The following is a 19,087-nucleotide window of genomic DNA, read 5'->3' as shown; positions in this document are numbered from 1 at the left end:
GTTGACTCCATTCAACTATCGCTGCACTGAATAAAGACTGGAAAGCATTTGTATGTAACCAGTGCTTCTTTAGCTAGGTTTCATTTGACGTAGACGTGACGTCGACGTAAAGCGCGAAATTTGACTGGCGGTCGGAAGTGAAAAAGATAAGCGCAAAATCACAGACAGACAGTACGCAAAATGCCTATGTCCTGTTGTGTTTACGGATGCTCCAGTAGGTCGACCCGAGAAACTGATAAACGGTATTTTAGGGTACCAAAAATAGCCCAACGAATAGGAGAAAAATGGAAAATTCTAACCGAAAAACGTAGGAAAAAATGGATTTTAAATTTACGTTTACAGTCGGGAGGAGCAGAGTCTGCCAATGCCCGTGTCTGCAGCGACCACTTCGTCAGAGGTAATGTTATGTTTGCAAACGAACTTATTAGCATTAGGTTGTCGTTAAATTCTCGTTTACTTAGTGCTTTTAAGTTAGTAGTCTAATATTGACTTGATTGGGACTATAGGCTGCCCAAGTGCTTTGGATGACGAAGAGTCGGAGGACTGGGCTCCGACGGTCAATCTCGGCTACGAACGAAAACCCAGATCGGAATCAGTTCTCAAACGAGAGAAAAGAATGAAGCTTAAGGCAGAACAGCATCGATGTGCAGAGGCGATTTTGGATATGCAACAGACGGCTGAGAGCCCGGATTTGGGCCTAGTGACAGTGGAGAACCCCGAACTGCAGCTTCCAGCTGAGAATCCACAACCAGAAAACTTCAGTGTGAATGAGACATTCACTTATCCAGGTAAGATATTGTGCTGAGATGTAAAACAAACAAGAATCATGTCAAAGAGAAAAAGATGCCATTATCTGTAATGATTATGGTCCAAGTTACATATTACATGTTTGTGATTTTTTAATCACAGAGTAAATCCATACCATTTTATTCAGAAAAAAAGAAAAAGTGGCACTTATTACCGTCAGGCACACACCACAGGTTTTTGTACACTGCTATGGTTCTTATATTGCCAGATTCCAGACAGTCTCCTTTCACAGATAAGTAAAGATATCCGTAATGTAAGGTTTCTGTGGTGAGAAACATATAAATATATTTTTTGTTTAGACGCAACATGTTTTTTTGTTGATTAAAAAAAAAAATTACATTAAATTAACATAGTGAATTAAACACATTACACCAGATTCTAATAGCCCACTAAAAAACTCCTACAGTGAAAATGAGTAAAAATTGAGGTTGCCTCTATTATGCTGATTATGCTCCCCCACTGTTATATTGCAGGCTGTGCGGATGCTGGATGCCAGACAGAGCTGACGATGGATGACATCGAGAAGATGGAGGATGTTTTGAGACAGAACACAGCAGAGCTGGTTGATCTTCGGAGCAAGGCTCTGGACACACAGTTCAGCCAGGAGGCTTTTGAAAAAAATGAAGACAAGACAAAGTTCTACACAGGGCTCCCCAACTTCTTAGTTTTAATTCAGATTTTTGAACTGTGCGAGCCCTATATCACCTCGGGACCTATGTCTTTGTTGTCCAAATTTGAACAATTCATACTAGTTTTGCTGAGGCTGAGACTAAATCTGCCCCTGAAAGATTTAGCTTTCAGGTTCAATATTTCTCTGTCCACTGCTTCTAGAGTTTGGCATAAAGTAATTGACATACTTCATAAAAGGTTAGAGTTCCTAATTGAGTGGCCAGAGCGACATGTTCTTCAAGCTACGATACCACTGAGTTTCAGACAGGCTTTTGGATGTAAAGTGGCTGTGATTGTTGATTGCTTTGAAGTCTTTATTGAGAGACCATCTAATCTTCTTGCACAAGCTCAAACTTGGTCCAACTACAAGCACCATCACACTGTAAAATTTTTGATTGGGGTTGCCCCCCAAGGCTACGTCACTTACATATCTTCTGCCTGGGGAGGGAGAGTTAGCGATAAGCAGATCACAATAGAGAGTGGCCTCCTAAAGAACTTGTTACCTGGAGATATTGTCCTTGCAGATCGTGGGTTCAATATTGGCGATAATGTGGGGTTTTACTGTGCTTCACTACAGACACCGGCATTCACTAAAGGGAGAAAACAGCTGTCAGCCTATGAAGTGGCAGAGACAAGGAAAATAGCCAATTTGCGTATCCATGTTGAGCGAGTCATAGGTTTAGTCAGGAGGAAATATCAAATTCTGCAGAGCAGGGCTATGCCAATAGAGAACATGTCCACAAAGCCAGGTGAGACACATGCATTGATCGACAAGATTGGGGTAATTTGTTGTGCCTTATCAAATCTCTCCGAGTCTGTTGTCCCACTGGAGTAAGGGGGGTGGGTGGTAATCAATCAGTTAAAAAAAATTAAATGTCTTGTCACTGTCACGGCTCACAGAAAGGGGTGGAGAGGAAGAGTAGTGTCCAGTATCTGCTGCTTGGCTCTGGTGATAAGTAGAACAGGGTAGAGTAATAGTAGTACCTAAGTCCTGACTCCTGATTAGTCTGTAAATGTTTTCAAATGAAATATTTTTCTCCAACTGTCATATTGTGCTGGCAGTTTGTACAGTATTATACTGTGAGATGGATTGCAATCTATTTTGTTTATTTGTTTAAAAGTCTAATCTTGTAAATAAACCACCAATGTATTATTATGCTGCCTCAATAGCATTTAATCATTGTGTAGTGTTACACAACACTTAAATGACACAATTAAATGTACAATAAAATTAAATGACAATTTGTGCTCTAATGCTACGTCAGAGCAAATACAATAGCCAGAACTCATAATGACTACCATCAGGACATAACAATATTCAAAATGTCATTATGTTGTCGTCCTTTTATCACATTACACATGTATGTTTGTAACTTGCTGTCCCAGTATTTCTGGGAGTATACTGTTTCTAAAAAAACACTCAACTTTAGGAATCGCATCATCCCAAAACTCAAGGTCAGGCAAAATCCTTTCAACAAATATGTCATTGCGGTTCCACACAACAAAGTCACAGTACTCTGCATTTGCAATGTGAAGCTGTGCCTGAATTTGGTAATAGTAGTCATGAGTTGGGTCCAGTGTGACATTATCCCCGTCACTGATGAGGCAGAAGCCCTTCTCCCCAGCACGCATGCGCAGGTTGACCGCATCTTTCTGAGAGTGTGGGCACTAAAATCACAGTGATGAGAACAACAATCAAGATTTATCTGATGAAATAGTGAAGAAGCAAAGATGATGGGTGTGGTCTGTGTTATCATAATCTCTCATTGCCCAAAACAAATGTCTATTTGAGACAGACAATAAAGCCTCATCTTATCTTAATTGAACAATAGATTAGAAATTAGAAAAGGTATTTCCTGCATTTTTACTCAGTTCACTGATTCTTATGGAAAGATGTCACACCTATGGCCTTGACTACAACAGAGTCAATACCTTAATCTCGCAGATGCCAGTTCCATGACAGTCACAAGTGACTATCCCATCAGGGGAGGACCCCATGTATGGTCACTTGGGGTTCAGCCAGAGACCGCTGTCCATACATGAGAAGCCTGCATGCTCCTGGCTCATAAGCTTCTCATATGCTCCTCTGGCTTGTGCTTCATGTTTGCATCCATAACTATAAACAGTACACATGCCAAACATGAAAAGGAAATTATTACTTAGTATTGGATGTGTAAAACAGTAAAGTGATGTATTATACAATATGCCATTACCCTAAACTATACTTAGTTCTTACCCTGTATAACCCTAGCCGTATAAGCCTATAACTAACCTCCATCTTCATAACACTTTTTTAGTTACAGTTATGGACAGTTTCATACCCCAAATCTTAACTCTGCCTTACCCTACATCAAACCCTAAATACCTTGTAGCAGCTGTGGTGAACCTATATGCCTCTGGATAGCATATGGCCTTGATCAAGCTCTTTGATGGTTGCTGGGGGTTGGTCTTAAGAACTTGTTTCAGCTTAGAGGCAGTTACGCGTCCAGCTCTTTGCCTAAACCAAATACTGCTTGCACTCTGACTTCGAGTCGCCCTCTCTACAGCCTGGACTTGGGACAGGGTGAGCTCTTCAAGCTGGAAGTCCAGGCATAGCTCTTCAAGGTCTTTGGGGGGGAGCTGCAGTGTCTCTGGTGTTCTGTACTCAGGCACAGTTTTAGGAAGCATGCTAGACTGGGGGACAAATTCTTTGTGGTAAGGTTCCCTAGACATCAGTGCTGCACTCCTTGGACAGTTTTTGCTTAAACTCTCAAAAAACCTACAGTATGTCTCTGAATCTCTCTGCACTCTTGGGCATGGAAGTGATTTCCCAACCTTTTGTGTACTTGTGCAGCCATCAATGGAACACTCAAGCTTTCGTTTTTTGGACTTTGCTGAAGAGAAGTCAGAGTTACTGGGCAAGCAGGAATCTGGAAAAATTAAGCCAAAGAAGATCATTAAAATTTAAAAAGCTCTTTTCCAAAACGCTATATATTCGTTTCCAAAAATATTCGAAATTGAACAGTGATGGCAGTGGAGTGAGTATGTGTGTTTTAGGCTGGGTATAGTGGTTGGTTGGCAGTGAAGTGTGTGTGTGTATGTTGGGTGGGGATGGAGGTGCCATGTGCTGGGTATAAAAGGAGTGGAAAGTAAGCAGTTCCATGTTGATGAAAATGTGGTGTGAGGAGTTGTGAGTATTGAGGAATGCATGAGAAATGTGAATATATAAAGTGCTGCAGTCAGGTGTGTGTGTGCGCAGAAAACAAGTGCTAGGGTGTTGAGGCATGCATGAGAAGGGTGTGATATACAGTATACGGTTCTGCAGTCATGGTTATGTTAGTCATGAAAAAGGAAATGGCTTTTAAATGCTGTTATAGCGTTTTAGAATAGAACTCTTCATTTATTAAAGTACTGCCTTTTGTCTGACCCCTCACCTGCAACCTGCCCGGCTTGATTAGATCTACCAGGAGCTTGAAGCCCCCGCCGGTATAGCCTACAGGGTCATTGAGGCACTCAAGCTTCCCCACCACGACAAGGTAGCAGTATAGGGGAAGATATTTTATCCTACTGTCACATGAAGTCCCAATATAACATTCTTTATCCTACATTTTGCTTTTTGGCTTACCTTTTTAACATGAGATGGCATCAGCCACTTGCACTGCTCTGATGTGCATGTCGCTCTCATTTTCACCCCAGCTTCAACTGCAAAAAGAACAGCTCCAACGTGCGAGCATGATTCTGATAGTCTGGAAATAGAGCACATAATCTTTTTAACATGAAATGCAATATTTACAGTAGGGCTGGGCCATATTATACCGTTCACGGTAATACCGGTATAATGTTAGGCAACGATAGGAAAATGAAATATCGCGATAGAATATGAGTAAAACGCACATGCGCAGTGCCTTTGTTTTCATACGCACATGGCCGATTGTTGAGTGAAACAGATGAACCAGAATTGGTTTGTAAAAATGGTGCAACTTCAGTGATGTGGAACTGGTTTGGTGTTTGTCCGTCAGATACACGACAAAGCACTTTTTTTTGCAGAACATGCAAGCGGCCGTTGGACTAAGATGCCCTTAAATCTGGGTCCTAAACTCCGTAATCCTTCAGGTCAAACGAACACTGCAGCATCACTAAGAGTTAAAAACTGTCTAAATTCTTTCATCTTTAATAAAACGATCAGCATTGCTGCTTTACCAGGTGTAACTATGAAGTTTAACTTCCAGGCATCCATGAAAACAAAATGTATTACATTTAACGGAGTTAGAAGCTAGCAGGAAGCTAGCGGAAGTTAGCTCGCTAGTTTCGCTAGTTACCTAAGCATGATATAGCATGTTCTGACTGAGAGATTTCTGAAAAAATTCAAACGTACAGCTCTGCTATCACTTCCAACATAAATGAAGACAGGAAACTAAACAGCAGTGACGTTTGTAGGGTTACTGAAGTTGGGCTAGCTGGTATATAATTATGTGCTACGTGATCGCTAGCGACACAGCTATGTTAGCATAACATAAACAGTGAAGCTGGAGGACAAACACTAACACTTTTCCACTTATAAAAGTTAACGTTAAGGTTCCTCATGGTTAGAGACAAATGCAATCGCATGGCAGGATGCTGTAAAAGGACCAATCTTCAGTCAGGAGAACAACTGAGATAATCCATCCACAATACGAGGTTAGTCATTAATATACTGCAACAACATGGGAATAGAGCAGCTGCCAGCGAATTCAACATTAATGAATCAATGGTACAGAAGTGGAGGAAGCAAGAAGAATGAGTTTAATAAAGTTTGATTTATCTGACTGCTTTGTTTCGCTTAATGTGCCTTATAATCCCGTGCACCTTATGGTCCGAAAAATGCATACTGCACACTGCAGTTTAATGTTGCAAAGCACCTCTTTTTAACTTCAGTGGATATTATACATGGTTATGCTCAGGATATGTCAGCCCATTTCTACTGGAAATGCCTTTTGGTTAAACTTTCAGCAAGGAATTTGCATTTGCACTGTTACATTTTTATAAAGCTTTAATGTACATAAAAACCAGCTTCTTGTTTAAGTGAAAATAAATGATAGGTTGTCTTTTTGCGCTAGTAATGTTGTGGAGTTGTATTTTGTCTCGCATCAATTATATCGTCAGTTATATCGTTATCGCAAATTTTCAAATATATATCGTGATAAATATTTTTGGCCATATCGCCCTGCTCTAATTTACAGTACATTTTGATGATGCATAGCTTACTAATACTAATGTGCAATGGCACTTTATTTGAAGTAACATGTTTATTCATGCTAGCAGTGCCCTATGCGTGTGTGTGTGTGTGTGTGTGTGTGTGTTCTCATTGCAATAACATCCTACTTAATTAGGCTACTAACCCTGCCATACAATTGCAATGAGCTGCAATCACTTCTCCATCCTCCTTTGCAATTACCCAAGTCTTCAGAGGTGTCTCGTTAGACCTCTGAGAATGGTTTACCTTGAAACAAACAACTGTCACTCTAACGAAGTCCTAAGGATGTGGCATGTTTGTTGACGTTAAAGCCGCTACCGCTAACTGTTAGCGTGTTTAAGATAAAGCAATATAAGAACAAACACTCACCCTTGCAAACACCAAACTGTATCCATCACGGAGACGTTTTGTTCCAAGGTTGTGGACCCACCCGCTGACAAAAAAATTGTACGCCTCCAGACTCTTGAAAGCTTTCATTTGCTGCCTAGTGTAGTAAGAAGTCTGGAGGACCAAGTAGTTGGTGATATCCACAGCCTCGATAGTAGGCAAATCCTTTACTTCTGTGGTGTATTCGGACATTTTCAAAGAATACGGATCACGTCCGATATATTTTTTAACTATCTGTTTATATCTCTCCCGAGAAACGGGGTCTAAAGTTGCACAATAGCTGCTCTCCTGACTCTCCACAGTGTCCTCCATGTTTACTTCCGCCCTCCACTCAAAAATCGCGCTGCCTCCGCACGTCATCAGAACCACGTGACCGCAACCCAACTATTGAATGACATAGGACAAACAGACCAAACACTATGGCTCATAATACAATTACACCTTACCTGTTTGGACTATATTTTTATATTTCATTTTTACTTGCTGCCAGGAACGTTTGGGGCCTGTTGGGTTGCACCTGCGCTCACATCACATCACGAAATCAAATGTATAAAATAAAATATAAAATAAAATATAATAAAATAACGTGTTAAGTGGGTGGAAATCCCTAGATCAATGTTTAAATTAACACTCACGCATTGACTCTGTCGGCTTTGTTTTGCCATGCATGCTCCCTTTCTTTTGCAGCTGAGGCTGCGTTACTTTTTTTCCGCGGAATTTGCATGTTATCAGCATATGCTGCCATCAGAATTTCGGCCTCAAGCGCTGTAAAATACATTGACCGCGCCTTCTTTCCCTCCGTCTCCATGGTGACTCGCTTAATCTGTGCTCCACTAATCAGGGCTTTATGTATCCTCGTGGGCGCGTTTAACTTGGGGTTAAAGCAACTCCGCGTTGACTGAACTAACTGTTATCAGCCTTTCTGAAACCGAATATTCCGAGTTGGACAGTTCGGGGTTACTCAACCCTGAGTATCGTTTTTCACTCTGAGTTTTCTGAACCGGCTTCCTGAAATAGGGCCCAGGAGACTCCAGAAACCGAGCATCTTCTCTTCAGTGCCATCCTCTCCTGTCACCCTCTCTGCCCGCAGCTCTTTGAGTATGGGGTAGATAAGGGTGCAGAGAAACCCTTATTACTAATTTGTATTATAATTCAATTTTCATGAAATATATTAAGTATTGGTCCTTTTATATTATAACCACGTATCCACCCAGGCTCATGGTGGGGCAGGGCTCTGTCCTGGGATGCTTGACTACAAGGTAATGTACACCCTGACCAGGTATCCAGTCTGTCAGAATTGTTTTCAATATTTGGTTCAAAAACATGAGTGACAACAAAAATCCAACTAGGATTCTTGCATATGATGAATGAAGTCTGTCTTTGACTGTATTGTCCAGCTGATCCATCAAACCCCCAGCAGGTGAACCTTATTCATGACATAACACGGCAACAATGTAAAAAATGAAACAGCAACAGGCTAAATATAAAGTGCATTCTAAACTCCTCTTCAATAAATTATATGCAAAGAGTCATTCAGGACTGTAAAACGTGAACTACAGAACCCAGAGTCTTCATCATTAAATCTCTGGTTGCTTCATTTTTCTATCCTATATCAGATACTTTAAGGTTAGATTAGGTAAACTTGCATTCTCATGGTGAGGCAAAATGCTTTATGTGTGTGTGTGCGTGTCATGAACGGCTATAAAAGGCCTATAATTAAAGAACAAAGCGGGGTTTGAGTTCGAGTTGCGGCAGACTGTCACTACTTGTAAATGGAACGCAGCCTTCCTGCGGCGGACAGCTAATAACAGGAATCGGACGCGGTCCACCCAAGTCCACAGCAACCACCATAGCAACTGCCTAGCATGACATTAAAAACATATTCTGTCTTCATAACTATCAAAAACGTGAAATGATTTGCAAAGTGTGAAAGTGTTACAGCTGCAGAGAGCTATGGCGGTATCTTTGGAAGCATAATATACGATGTAACCATGGAGACAGTCAGTCACGTGAGCTAGCGGTGCACGTTTACTACAGTAAATAAGGTGATTGTGTGCACAGCGTCCACACGCTGCGGAGGGTAAAGACATTACTTCAATATTGTTTTATATTGATATATGTTTGCCTTCTGTTGACCATCACCTCAGGTTCACCATCACAGTTTCAGCAGACAGATGCACACTGTCTAAATATGAACACATTCAAAAACTCATGTCTCAGAAAAAAGCACAGCTGTTCATGTTTGTCATTAGAGTTTTATTTGTAAGAAAATTATGAACTTCATATTGTGCATCAAATAAAAGAACATTTCACAACTCTGAGTCAACAGAAACAGGAAACAGAAATGTCTCTAATGTAGACATGTACAGTGTAGTGTAAGCATTAAAAGATCATAAAGGAAACACTAACATTTATGTGAAACTAATTGTAATAAAAAAATGAACAGGTGCTTTATAGATGTAAAAGAAAGAATCTGAAAACAACACTTTTTTGGTCTAAGTGGTCAAAGTAGAAAACAGAACTGATGTTCAAGAACAAACCATAGCTGCACTAATATTACATATCGTTGTACTGAACAGACATGTTGCTTTTAAAACCACATGCAGTGTGTGACCGTGACTGTTCACTGAGACCATGAACGCCACTTCGCTGAAGCCTTCGCCTTCTTCTTCTTCTTCTAAATTGGAAGCAGAAGGAGCACGAGCTGCTTTGATCTACTGAAAGGAAAAAGCAGAACATCTGAGCTGAAACCAGTCAGCTGAAATCATTAAGACAGGAACAATCATTCAATGCAGTGTCTCACGTATCTTAGCCTGTTACAACTGTTGATACAAGCTAAATACGGTTAACACACAGTGTCAGGGAGCTCCAGTGTGGGAACTAGTGGCTTTAGGTTTGTAGTCATTTAACTTTCATCCATCCATTCATTTAATTCAGGAGGAAGAAATGCCAGGTGGGTGCAGGCTGGTTACATGCATTTGGTCCCATGCTGTCTTTAACTAAATGACTTGGTTCACTTTATGGCTGGGCTGTATGTGGGGTTATATCATGTTATTTGGGCAGGAGTACCTGTCCCCTGTTAGGCTTAGAAAGTTTCTCCATAAGTAGAGTTTCTAACTCTTCTAGCACATCTGTGGCTGACAGTTTTTTGGTGGCTCTTTTTACCTCACACTGGTTGTGAGTGTGTAAATAGCCCCACTAGTTCTTTTGGGTTGCAGTTAACTTGGGAGGAAGAGGTGGGTCTGCCATGACTAGATGAATAACAATTATCTGGGATACATAAATTTCATAATGCATGCATATATCTCTATAAACCTGCCTGAGGGCTGCCATTTTTACATTCAGTTATTTCTCTGTTGAATCTAAATAATGAATGTGTTACAGTTAAACTGACACTGGTCAGTGTAAATGGCTCATTGGGACACAGAAACCTTTAAATTAAACCTGATATCGAGTGTCAAACAATATCAAAGCTGTAAAAGCTGTTTACAGTCAGAATTTATAAAACTATGATTGTAAATAAATTCAAACAAGTGAGCTTTTCTCTTTGTGCTGAATATCAACACTGTGGTTTCTTAGACTGTAAGCTTTACTTTAGCACAACCAGTTGTAGAAGCTGCCACTCCAAATGTCTTTTGATAACAAGAAAAAAATACCTTTTCAGTCCACGGCCTGAAGTTCTTCTCCGACATCTTCTGCAATCAGCTTTGTCTGCTGGTTTGAAGACAATAAACCACAAAAAAGATGATTTAGTCACTTTGTCTGCGTCATGCAGCTCGAATGTGTCGTGTAACGATGTTGAATAGCCGTCGTTATCCCTCTGCTGTGTCAGTAGGATTGTACTGTACAGCATCTCATTGATATGTGAGGAATGCTAATGTAAACAGACTTACATCATTAAAACATAAAGGGCAGGAGATATTTAGATATTTTTATATTTATATTACATTTTATAGCTGACGGATATTACTAAATAGATAGAATTTACTAAATAGCTGGATGAACATGAAAAATATGTCTATAATAACAAATGACCATGAGAGCCAGTAGAATTAATTCAACTGGACACTCAAACGACGTCCTTAAATGCTCTTTAAGTGGCAGAACAAACGAACAAACAGTTAATTTCTTACTTGAGATGAAATCTGCTCAGCTACGTTGAAAACAGCTTCTAACTGGTTCCTCCTTTAACAGGATGACTGCTCAGGGGTAAGGCCATCATGCAGTCCAGCAACCGTTATGGTTCTGCTTTGATTCACCAGGAACTATTAGGGAAACCTTCCAGCGCCTCCTGTGAAAGACACAGGCATAAACACACAAACATTTATTAACATGTTCCACAGTCTTCCAGCTTGATTTTCTCATCCTGTGGACAACAACGAACAGAGATGCAGGTTTATTGTTAACTTTTGTAAGGTTTATTTAGTGAACATATCCAGCTGCAGCTCCACTGTGATCCTGAACTGGATAAGCACTTAAGAAAATGTGTCAATAAATGGACAAACATCAACTTACTATATTTATCCAAACAGACGGGACCAATAATGCTTCACTGAGTTAGAGACTTTAATGTCTCTTCTATGTAAGAATGTCTCGTGCTGATAGACCTGCAAACTTGACAACAAAGGTTTTTCAGACTACATGTAGCTGTCCTCTATGTCAGCTCACACATTTACATTTATGTCACACTTATTTCTGCTTTCCCATTTTATAATTATTACTTATATTTTGATTAGATACCTTGAGTTTGTAAATGATCAGATTACATAATTGGAATACAATGTATCCAGTTCAGGGTTGCGGGAGGATGAAGCCTATCCCAGCTGATACAGGACAAAGACAGGCTGCCAGTTTATCGCAGGGCTAACACAATATGTGTAACAGAAAATCCACTTAAATGTTTGATATTTCTTATAATAATCATAATTATGACTATTATTTAAAGGTTTCTTTATAAATACATTTTGATTTTTTATAACCTCTAAAATATAAACCTGAGCTGTTTCAGATTCTGACCTCTGACCTCACTGCAGCTCCCTCTTGGAAGTACGTCTGCTTCTTGTCTACCCCCAGTGTTGACCGCCTGCCCTTGATATCACGTACTGTACCTGAGGAACAAAAAAGGACAAACACTTGCCTTCATTTAAGAAGTACATTCATACAGAGGTAATCTATGGAAACACACTAGTTCACCCTTTGGGAGAAATCAGTTCCTGTGAAACATTTCTGTAAATGAACATCATGTGGAGAATGAATGAAATGAGTTCTTCGGGTGACTCAGCAGTCCCACACTGACAAATGAAATCTAGTTAAACTATTAAGCATATTTGCTCTTCTGAAATCTGTGTTAAACAACAACAAACATAAATTAGTAACAAAAATACAGCTGAGTAGAGGCTTTACAAACCACCAGCAGCCATAATGCTAAATTTTAATCTTCAAATGTTTCTGAGCTGTCTTCAACCTGCTTTTAACACATTAAAGTCCCACAGTCAATGCAGCCTGACTCAATCCTAGATGTTCAGCACACAGAGAGTCACTGATCATTTGCAGTATTACAGAGTCTGGCAGTCTTTGCATGATGTCCACGTCACTGTACGTTTCTAGCTGACTCTCAGGTGTGACAGGTGTGTCAGCAGGAAAGAGTAATAATAACCTGCATCCTGAGGTTTTTCATGCAGGATTAAAGGAGCCAGGCTTTGTTCACACAGCTAGGATTGTATTTTACACTGACCCTGGGTCAGTATAAGTACCATACAGTTTAAACGAAGCACTGAAACTTGCACATATTTATTATAGATGCACTGAAGCTAATCGAGATATTTGCTGTCAATCTGTGGCTGCGATTAAACACTTTACTGGAAACTTTATTAACTAGTAACTTCATCAGTCATGACAGAAGCTAATATTTCTGTGCTAACATCGTTTAACCAGTAACAGCTTTACTCCAATATAAGCTAACGTTTACACCGTAACTTTAAGCTAGCACCATAAAGACGGTAAAACACGTAATAATATCTACAAATGCATCTTAAAGCTGTTATATTAGCACTCGGTGTATTACTAACATAACCACATTAACATTACTGACACTCGCTGACTTTTAATAGTCATTCTATAAATGCTGTCCGTTTAAACACTTGTGTCAAGCCAGCCTCCAGTTTGTTTTACGTTCCCTGTGTATTCAAAGTATTACGGGAATGGATGTGGAAACCGGATTTCAAAATAAAAGCCAACTTCGAGTGAATTAGCAGATATGTTAAGAACATAATAACATATAATTTAGGCTTCTTTTTTTTTTTTTACAAACTCTAATGAACGATCTATATGACACAGCCTTGTACCCTAATCGTGCCCTGTCACTATCAAGGCAATCTTATTTTGGATTTCAAAGTAAAAGCCCTGTGAATCTTCATTTTTGAACTACTCTTTCAATGACTTCATAATGCTCTTAAAAGCAAAAGTCGTATTTCCAAATACTATTTGAACTTTGTATCAACACTTTCCAACAGCAGTCTTTTTCACAGTAATACCATATCAATATCAAGTCAGTCTGATTTTGCCTTTCATAGTAATGGCCCTTTGAAATTGCTGATATTTGACTTAATCTTCTAACGATTCAAAATGCTCTAAAATGAAAAATTCTTGTTTCCACAGGGTAATTCCACTTTAGATCAACAGTATACAACCCCACGGTGATACCATATCAATATCAAGTCATTCTGATTTTGCTTTCAAAAATAAAAGCCCTTTCAATAGTCATTCTATAAATGCTGTCCGTTTAAATGGTCTTACCTGTACACACTGCATATCCACCGGATTCCAGCCAGAGTGGATTCTGGAGTCTTACCACGCTCCTGTTAGTGATCCTCCATCTGGATGGATGAGAACAACCTTCTGAACAATCTAGCAGGAGATGGCCCATATCTATGGGACTGATTTGTGCTAATAATGCCCATTGTATGGACTGATAACAGCCGAAGCGGGTGAATAAAGTCACCCAGTAGCTAGGTGTGCCATTACCCAGCATACATCACTCCCTCCATAAATGCAATAAACGATACAAAAGTATCGTTCTACCTGTTTTTCAGGTAGTTGTTTACATTATATAATTTATTGTGTTCTGTATACGTCACTACAATGTGATTTGGAAAATGTCTAAATATACCGACAACAGGCACTTCCGCGGCAATCTCTTCAATCGGAGGACCCTTCACGTCAATTCCCGACGCGAGGGGGGTACCTTGCGCGTCCATAAGTGCAGCAGAGGGAGCCTGACCATGCGTCACACGTTTGACGAGTTGGGAGTGAGAATGTTGGTTTGTTAGGCTTTCACTTTTATCTCACTGATCTCACTCATTTGTTTGTTTCCTGATCCCCGTGCTGTTTTACATTTTGTTGCCAGTAACAGTGTCAGCTGTGTGGCTCTTTTGCTGCTTCAGGAACTTCTTCTCACAAACAGTATGACAGTATTTGTGGACACTGACCAAAACACACTCTGGGACACTGCAGGTGTCACATTGGTGTTCATGGTTGATTTAAAGCTGTCACAGACTGCAGACTGTGTGGAGGTTGAGGTGTGAAGTAGACATGTGGAAACAAAAACTTGCTTTTAACAAAAAGCAAACGTTTAATAAGGCTGGTGAAACTTACAAACAAAAGGTAGGGAGACACTAACCCTCCCTGTATGTTCTCTTGCCATTTGGATTTTTTTGTTGTTCTGCTCCTTGGACCGTTTGCATCTATGTTTGGACTTATTCCAGCCTAATAAATGGCTTATCTTCTGTTTTTTGATTCATGCTTTCTTGTACTGAATTCACTCCTCACTGATTAGAATAGTACAAAAAATGGAGCTGTTACATAAAGAAAGTATGAAACCATATACAGTGGGGCAAAACAAGTATTTAGTCAGCCACCAATTTTGCGAGTTCTCCTACTCAAAAAGATAAGAGAGGCCTATAATTTTCATCATATGTATGAACTATGAGAGACAAAATGAGAAAAAAATCCAGAAAATCACATAGTTTGATTTTTAAATAATTTATTTGCAAATTATGGTGGAAAATAAGTATTTGGTCACCTACAAACAAGCTCTCACAGACCTGTAACTTCTCCTCTGCTCTCCACTCGTTACCTGTATTAACGGCACCTGTTTGAACTCGTTATCAGTGTAAAAGACACCTGTACACAACCTCAAACAGTCGCACTCCAAACTCTACTATGGCTAAGACCAAAGAGCTGTCAAATGATATCAGAAACAAATTTTAGACCTGCACCGCGCTGGGAAGACTGAATCTGCAATAGGTAAGCAGCTTGGTGTGAAGAAGTCAACTGAGGGAGCAATTATTAAAAAATGGAAGACATACAAGATCACTGATATTCTCTTTGGATCTGGGGCTCCAAGCAAGATCTCAGCCTGTGGGGTCAAAATGAACAGTGAACAAAATTCCCAGAACCACACGGGGGGACCTAGTGAATGACCTGCAGAGAGCTGGGACCAAAGTAACAAAGGCTACCCTCAGTAACATGCTAAGCTGCCCGGGACTCAAATCCTGCAGTGCCAGACGTGTCCCCCAGCTTAAGCCAATACATGTCCAGGCCTGTCTGAAGTTTGCTAGAGAGCACTGGGAGTATGTCACATGGTCAGATGAAACCAAAGTAGTACTTCTTGGTAAAAACTCTACTTGTCATTATTGGAGGAGAAAGAATGCTGTGTTGCATCCAAAGAAAACCATACCTACTGCGAAGCATGTGGGTGGAAACATTTGGGGCTTCGGGGCTGTTTTTCTGCAAAGGGACCAGGACGACTGATCCGTGTAAAGGAAAGAATGAATGGGGCCATGTATCATGACATTTTGTGTGAAAACCTGTGATGGACTGAGCAGTGAAAGAAAGTCAGGCACAGGTTAAAGTCCCCCAAAAATGTTTTTTGTTATTTAACCCAAAAACATGGTTGGTTAAATCATACAAAAAAAAAAAAAAATCAAAAGTGAAAGCCTAACAAACACAGGCCCAGCTTCCCCTCCTGTTTAGAAAGTCAAATGAGTTTCCAGCACAAGTTCTCCAAATGAAAGAGGATAAAACAAAGAGAACTTTCTTTAGTTTAGACTCACGATAAGCTGCATGCTCACAACTGTACTGCCTGGAATTCAGCTTAAAGAGGAATTAATGCATCTCTGAAATATCTGTTCTTCCTCTGACTGTTTTAAGATGTTGTTAATATTTAATTTAAAGGAAAATCTCATCCATGTTCTCTTCAAAGGAAAGAAACCTAAGCACACCTCAGAGTTTATCTAACAAAAAGAGTTAGTTAAAGCTACGTGTATGATTTAAAAGCCTGTGAATGTAAGATCGAAAGTTAAGCAGACAGAAACAGCAGCTCCTCCTCCCAGTCATGTATTTCAGGTAGAACCGGTCCTCCACCCCTTTTTTTTTTTTTTTTTTTTTTTTGTGCCTGTCCCGTTTGGCTCTTTTGCCATCAGAATTATTGTCTAAAGGCAAAGAAAGATGCCCAACGGATTTATTTTACCAAATTGACCATCCCAGCCTTGCCATAATGGTCCATTTGATTCACCTTTTATTGTTTATTTTATTTTTACTTGCTGAATACGGGACAGACTTGACTGGGGGAAAGAAGGGGAGAAAGAAAGAGGGAAAGAAAAAACAGCTGAGAAGAGGGACGGGGGAGAAGGGCAAAAACCAACAGAACGGGCAGAAAAAAAAAAAGAAAAAGAAATGCATATATCGATCACCTGGATCACCTGTTGAGAAAGAAAAAAGAAAACAAGCAGAAGAGAACACGAGTAATAGAATAAACAACATCACGATGATATATGGGAATATGACAGTAAATACTAAATATTAAACATTATTGTGCAGCACATAAGATCAACAGAACACAGTGTGCTTTGAGGTAGGAGCCAAAAAGGTTGTAGTTTGTGGGTGTGATCACCCGTGTGTACACCTGTGAGCATGGACGCGCTTGTTTTTTTTTAAAAGGTTCCTTCATGTAATGATCTGCTAGAGGGTGTGGGGGGGCCACAGCCCCGTCCTCCAGGGCATGAAGCAGGTATGGAGGAGATCAAAACTCCAGACATCCAGAGGCCCCCAGAACACAAGAGACCATGGAAGACCAACAGAGGGTCAGCCGCGCCACTGTCCCAGTAAGAGCTGAGGAGAGTCCCAGATGAGGGCTCACTCAGCAGCCGCAGAGCAGAAGCCAGGGGGGGTTGCAGTGACGCGCCCGTGAGCTCCGCCGGCAGCCAGCCGTGCCTGAGTGACCGAGCCCCAGGCCGAGAGGCCGGTGGCACCCCACCTCCGAAGTGGCCCGAGCGAGCCCCAGGATCCAGGCCCCGATAAGCGGCCGCCAAGGAGTGAGCCGGTGTGTAACTGGACGCCCATCCCCGGACACAAAGAACCACCAACGCACCGATGTCTGAGGGAGTCCGCCACTGGCAGGGGAAGTGGTGGTAGGGGGAGATAGGCCTCCAAACCTTGGAGGGCCTGAGATGTCCCCAGAGAGGTGGCGTCTGATACCCAACCTGACATATAGACACAGACATACAGGCACACACAGATACAAACATCCATTCTCACCCTCATGCTCTCATATGCACTTACTCCACACTCAACCAACGTGGAGACAGACATAAAGAGACGCTGTACACACGATCACACTCCCCAAGCGTACTCTACGAACCGGGTCTAGGTACCCTTGCCCCTGGAGGGGGGAACTGCACCCAGACCCAGGTGGTGTTACCCTTTTCCCTGCGGTGGGGAGAGACAGACCGCCCCGACTCCGCAGCAGCAGGGAGGCCCCACACTCCAGACCGCAGTCGGACGGCCAACTCCTCCTTCTAGCCCCCCCCCGCTCCAGCAGGCCGCAGAGAACGGGGGTGAGAGAAGACTCCAAACCTCCCTCCACCCGCTCATTGTAGTGTTGATGCATGTGTGTTCTAAGGTGCATTTAAAACCCAGGAGGGCATGGAGCTACCTGCCAGAGAGCAGCAGGTAAGCGCATGGTCCCTCCTGATAGCCCTCAATGTCTACGTGTATTTAAAATTGAGAGGTGGGCAACGACGCCAGGGGTGAGGTGTACACCCTGATGGTAATTTGGACTCCGTGTATCGTGCCCACCCCCAAGATCCTATATGTATGTGTAATGAGAGTGTGAGTAATGTGAATGTCTAAGTTGTGGGATAAAATTGAGGCAGAGGCAGCCAGAAGGGGACGGGGGGGTAGCCTCCTCTGCACCCTGGTGACATACCCCTACTCCAAGGCCCTGCATGTGTGGGTGGTTGTGGTGGAGGGGGAAGAGGGAGGCAGCTGGAGATGGGGAGGGAAGGAAGGGAGGGGCAGGTAACCCCTCCCTGGGGCCAGCACCCCCGCTGACCCCAGTAGGCACCCCCCATCCCCATCTTTGTGTCCGGGGATGGGCGTCCAGGTACACACCGGCTCACTCCTTGGCGGCCGCTTATCGGGGCCTGGAGCCTGGGGCTCGCTCGGGCCACTTCGGAGGTGGGGTGCCCCCGGCCTCTCGGCCTGGGGCTCGGTCACTCAGGCGCAGCTGGCTGCCGGCGGAGCTCACGGGCGCGTCACTGCAACTCCCCCTGGCTTCTGCTCCGCGGCTGCTGAGTGAGCCCTCATCTGGGACTCTCCTCAGCTCTTTCCGGGACAGTGGCGCAGCTGCCCCTCTGTTGGTCTTCCTTGGTCTCTTGTGTTCTGGGGGCCTCTGGATGTCTGGAGTCTTGATCTCCTCCACACCTGCTTCACGCCCTGGAGGACGGGGCTGTGGCCCCCCCACACCCTCTAGCAGATTATTACATGAAGGAACCTTTTAAAAAAAACAAAAAACAAGCGCGTCCATGCTCACAGGTGTACACACGGGTGATCACACCCACAAACTACACCCTTTTTGGCTCCTACCTCAAAGCACACTGTGTTCTGTTGATCTTATGTGCTGCACAATAATGTTTAACATTTAGTATTTACTGTCATATTCCCATATATCAT

At 42.0% G+C, this 19,087-nt stretch overlaps 2 long non-coding RNA genes across 4 annotated transcripts; both read right to left on the bottom strand.

Moving 5' to 3' along the window:
- Positions 1-413: 413 nt before the first annotated feature.
- On the bottom strand, positions 414-7,107 carry LOC120739212. Of its 2 annotated transcripts, XR_005697145.1 has the most exons (4): positions 7,058-7,107; positions 4,291-5,201; positions 3,409-3,592; positions 414-3,144 (listed from the first exon to the last, which is right to left on the bottom strand). It is a non-coding gene; the product is annotated as an uncharacterized LOC120739212 (long non-coding RNA). The 2 variants fall into 2 exon arrangements; XR_005697144.1 differs by lacking the exon at positions 7,058-7,107 and having other exon boundaries at positions 4,291-5,244.
- A 2,203-nt stretch (positions 7,108-9,310) lies between these two features.
- Positions 9,311-13,923, bottom strand: LOC120739215. 2 transcript variants are annotated; one of them, XR_005697146.1, is made up of 5 exons: positions 13,871-13,923; positions 12,092-12,183; positions 11,209-11,366; positions 10,732-10,789; positions 9,311-9,792 (listed from the first exon to the last, which is right to left on the bottom strand). It is a non-coding gene; the product is annotated as an uncharacterized LOC120739215 (long non-coding RNA). The 2 variants fall into 2 exon arrangements; XR_005697147.1 differs by having other exon boundaries at positions 10,732-10,786.
- Positions 13,924-19,087: the final 5,164 nt, after the last annotated feature.

This window comes from Simochromis diagramma, unplaced genomic scaffold, assembly GCF_900408965.1.
Source record: "Simochromis diagramma unplaced genomic scaffold, fSimDia1.1 OVJJ01000787.1, whole genome shotgun sequence".
NCBI lineage: Eukaryota > Metazoa > Chordata > Actinopteri > Cichliformes > Cichlidae > Simochromis > Simochromis diagramma.
The sequence above is the reverse complement of the archived record's forward strand: the minus strand, read 5'-3'. Positions and strand labels throughout refer to the sequence as shown.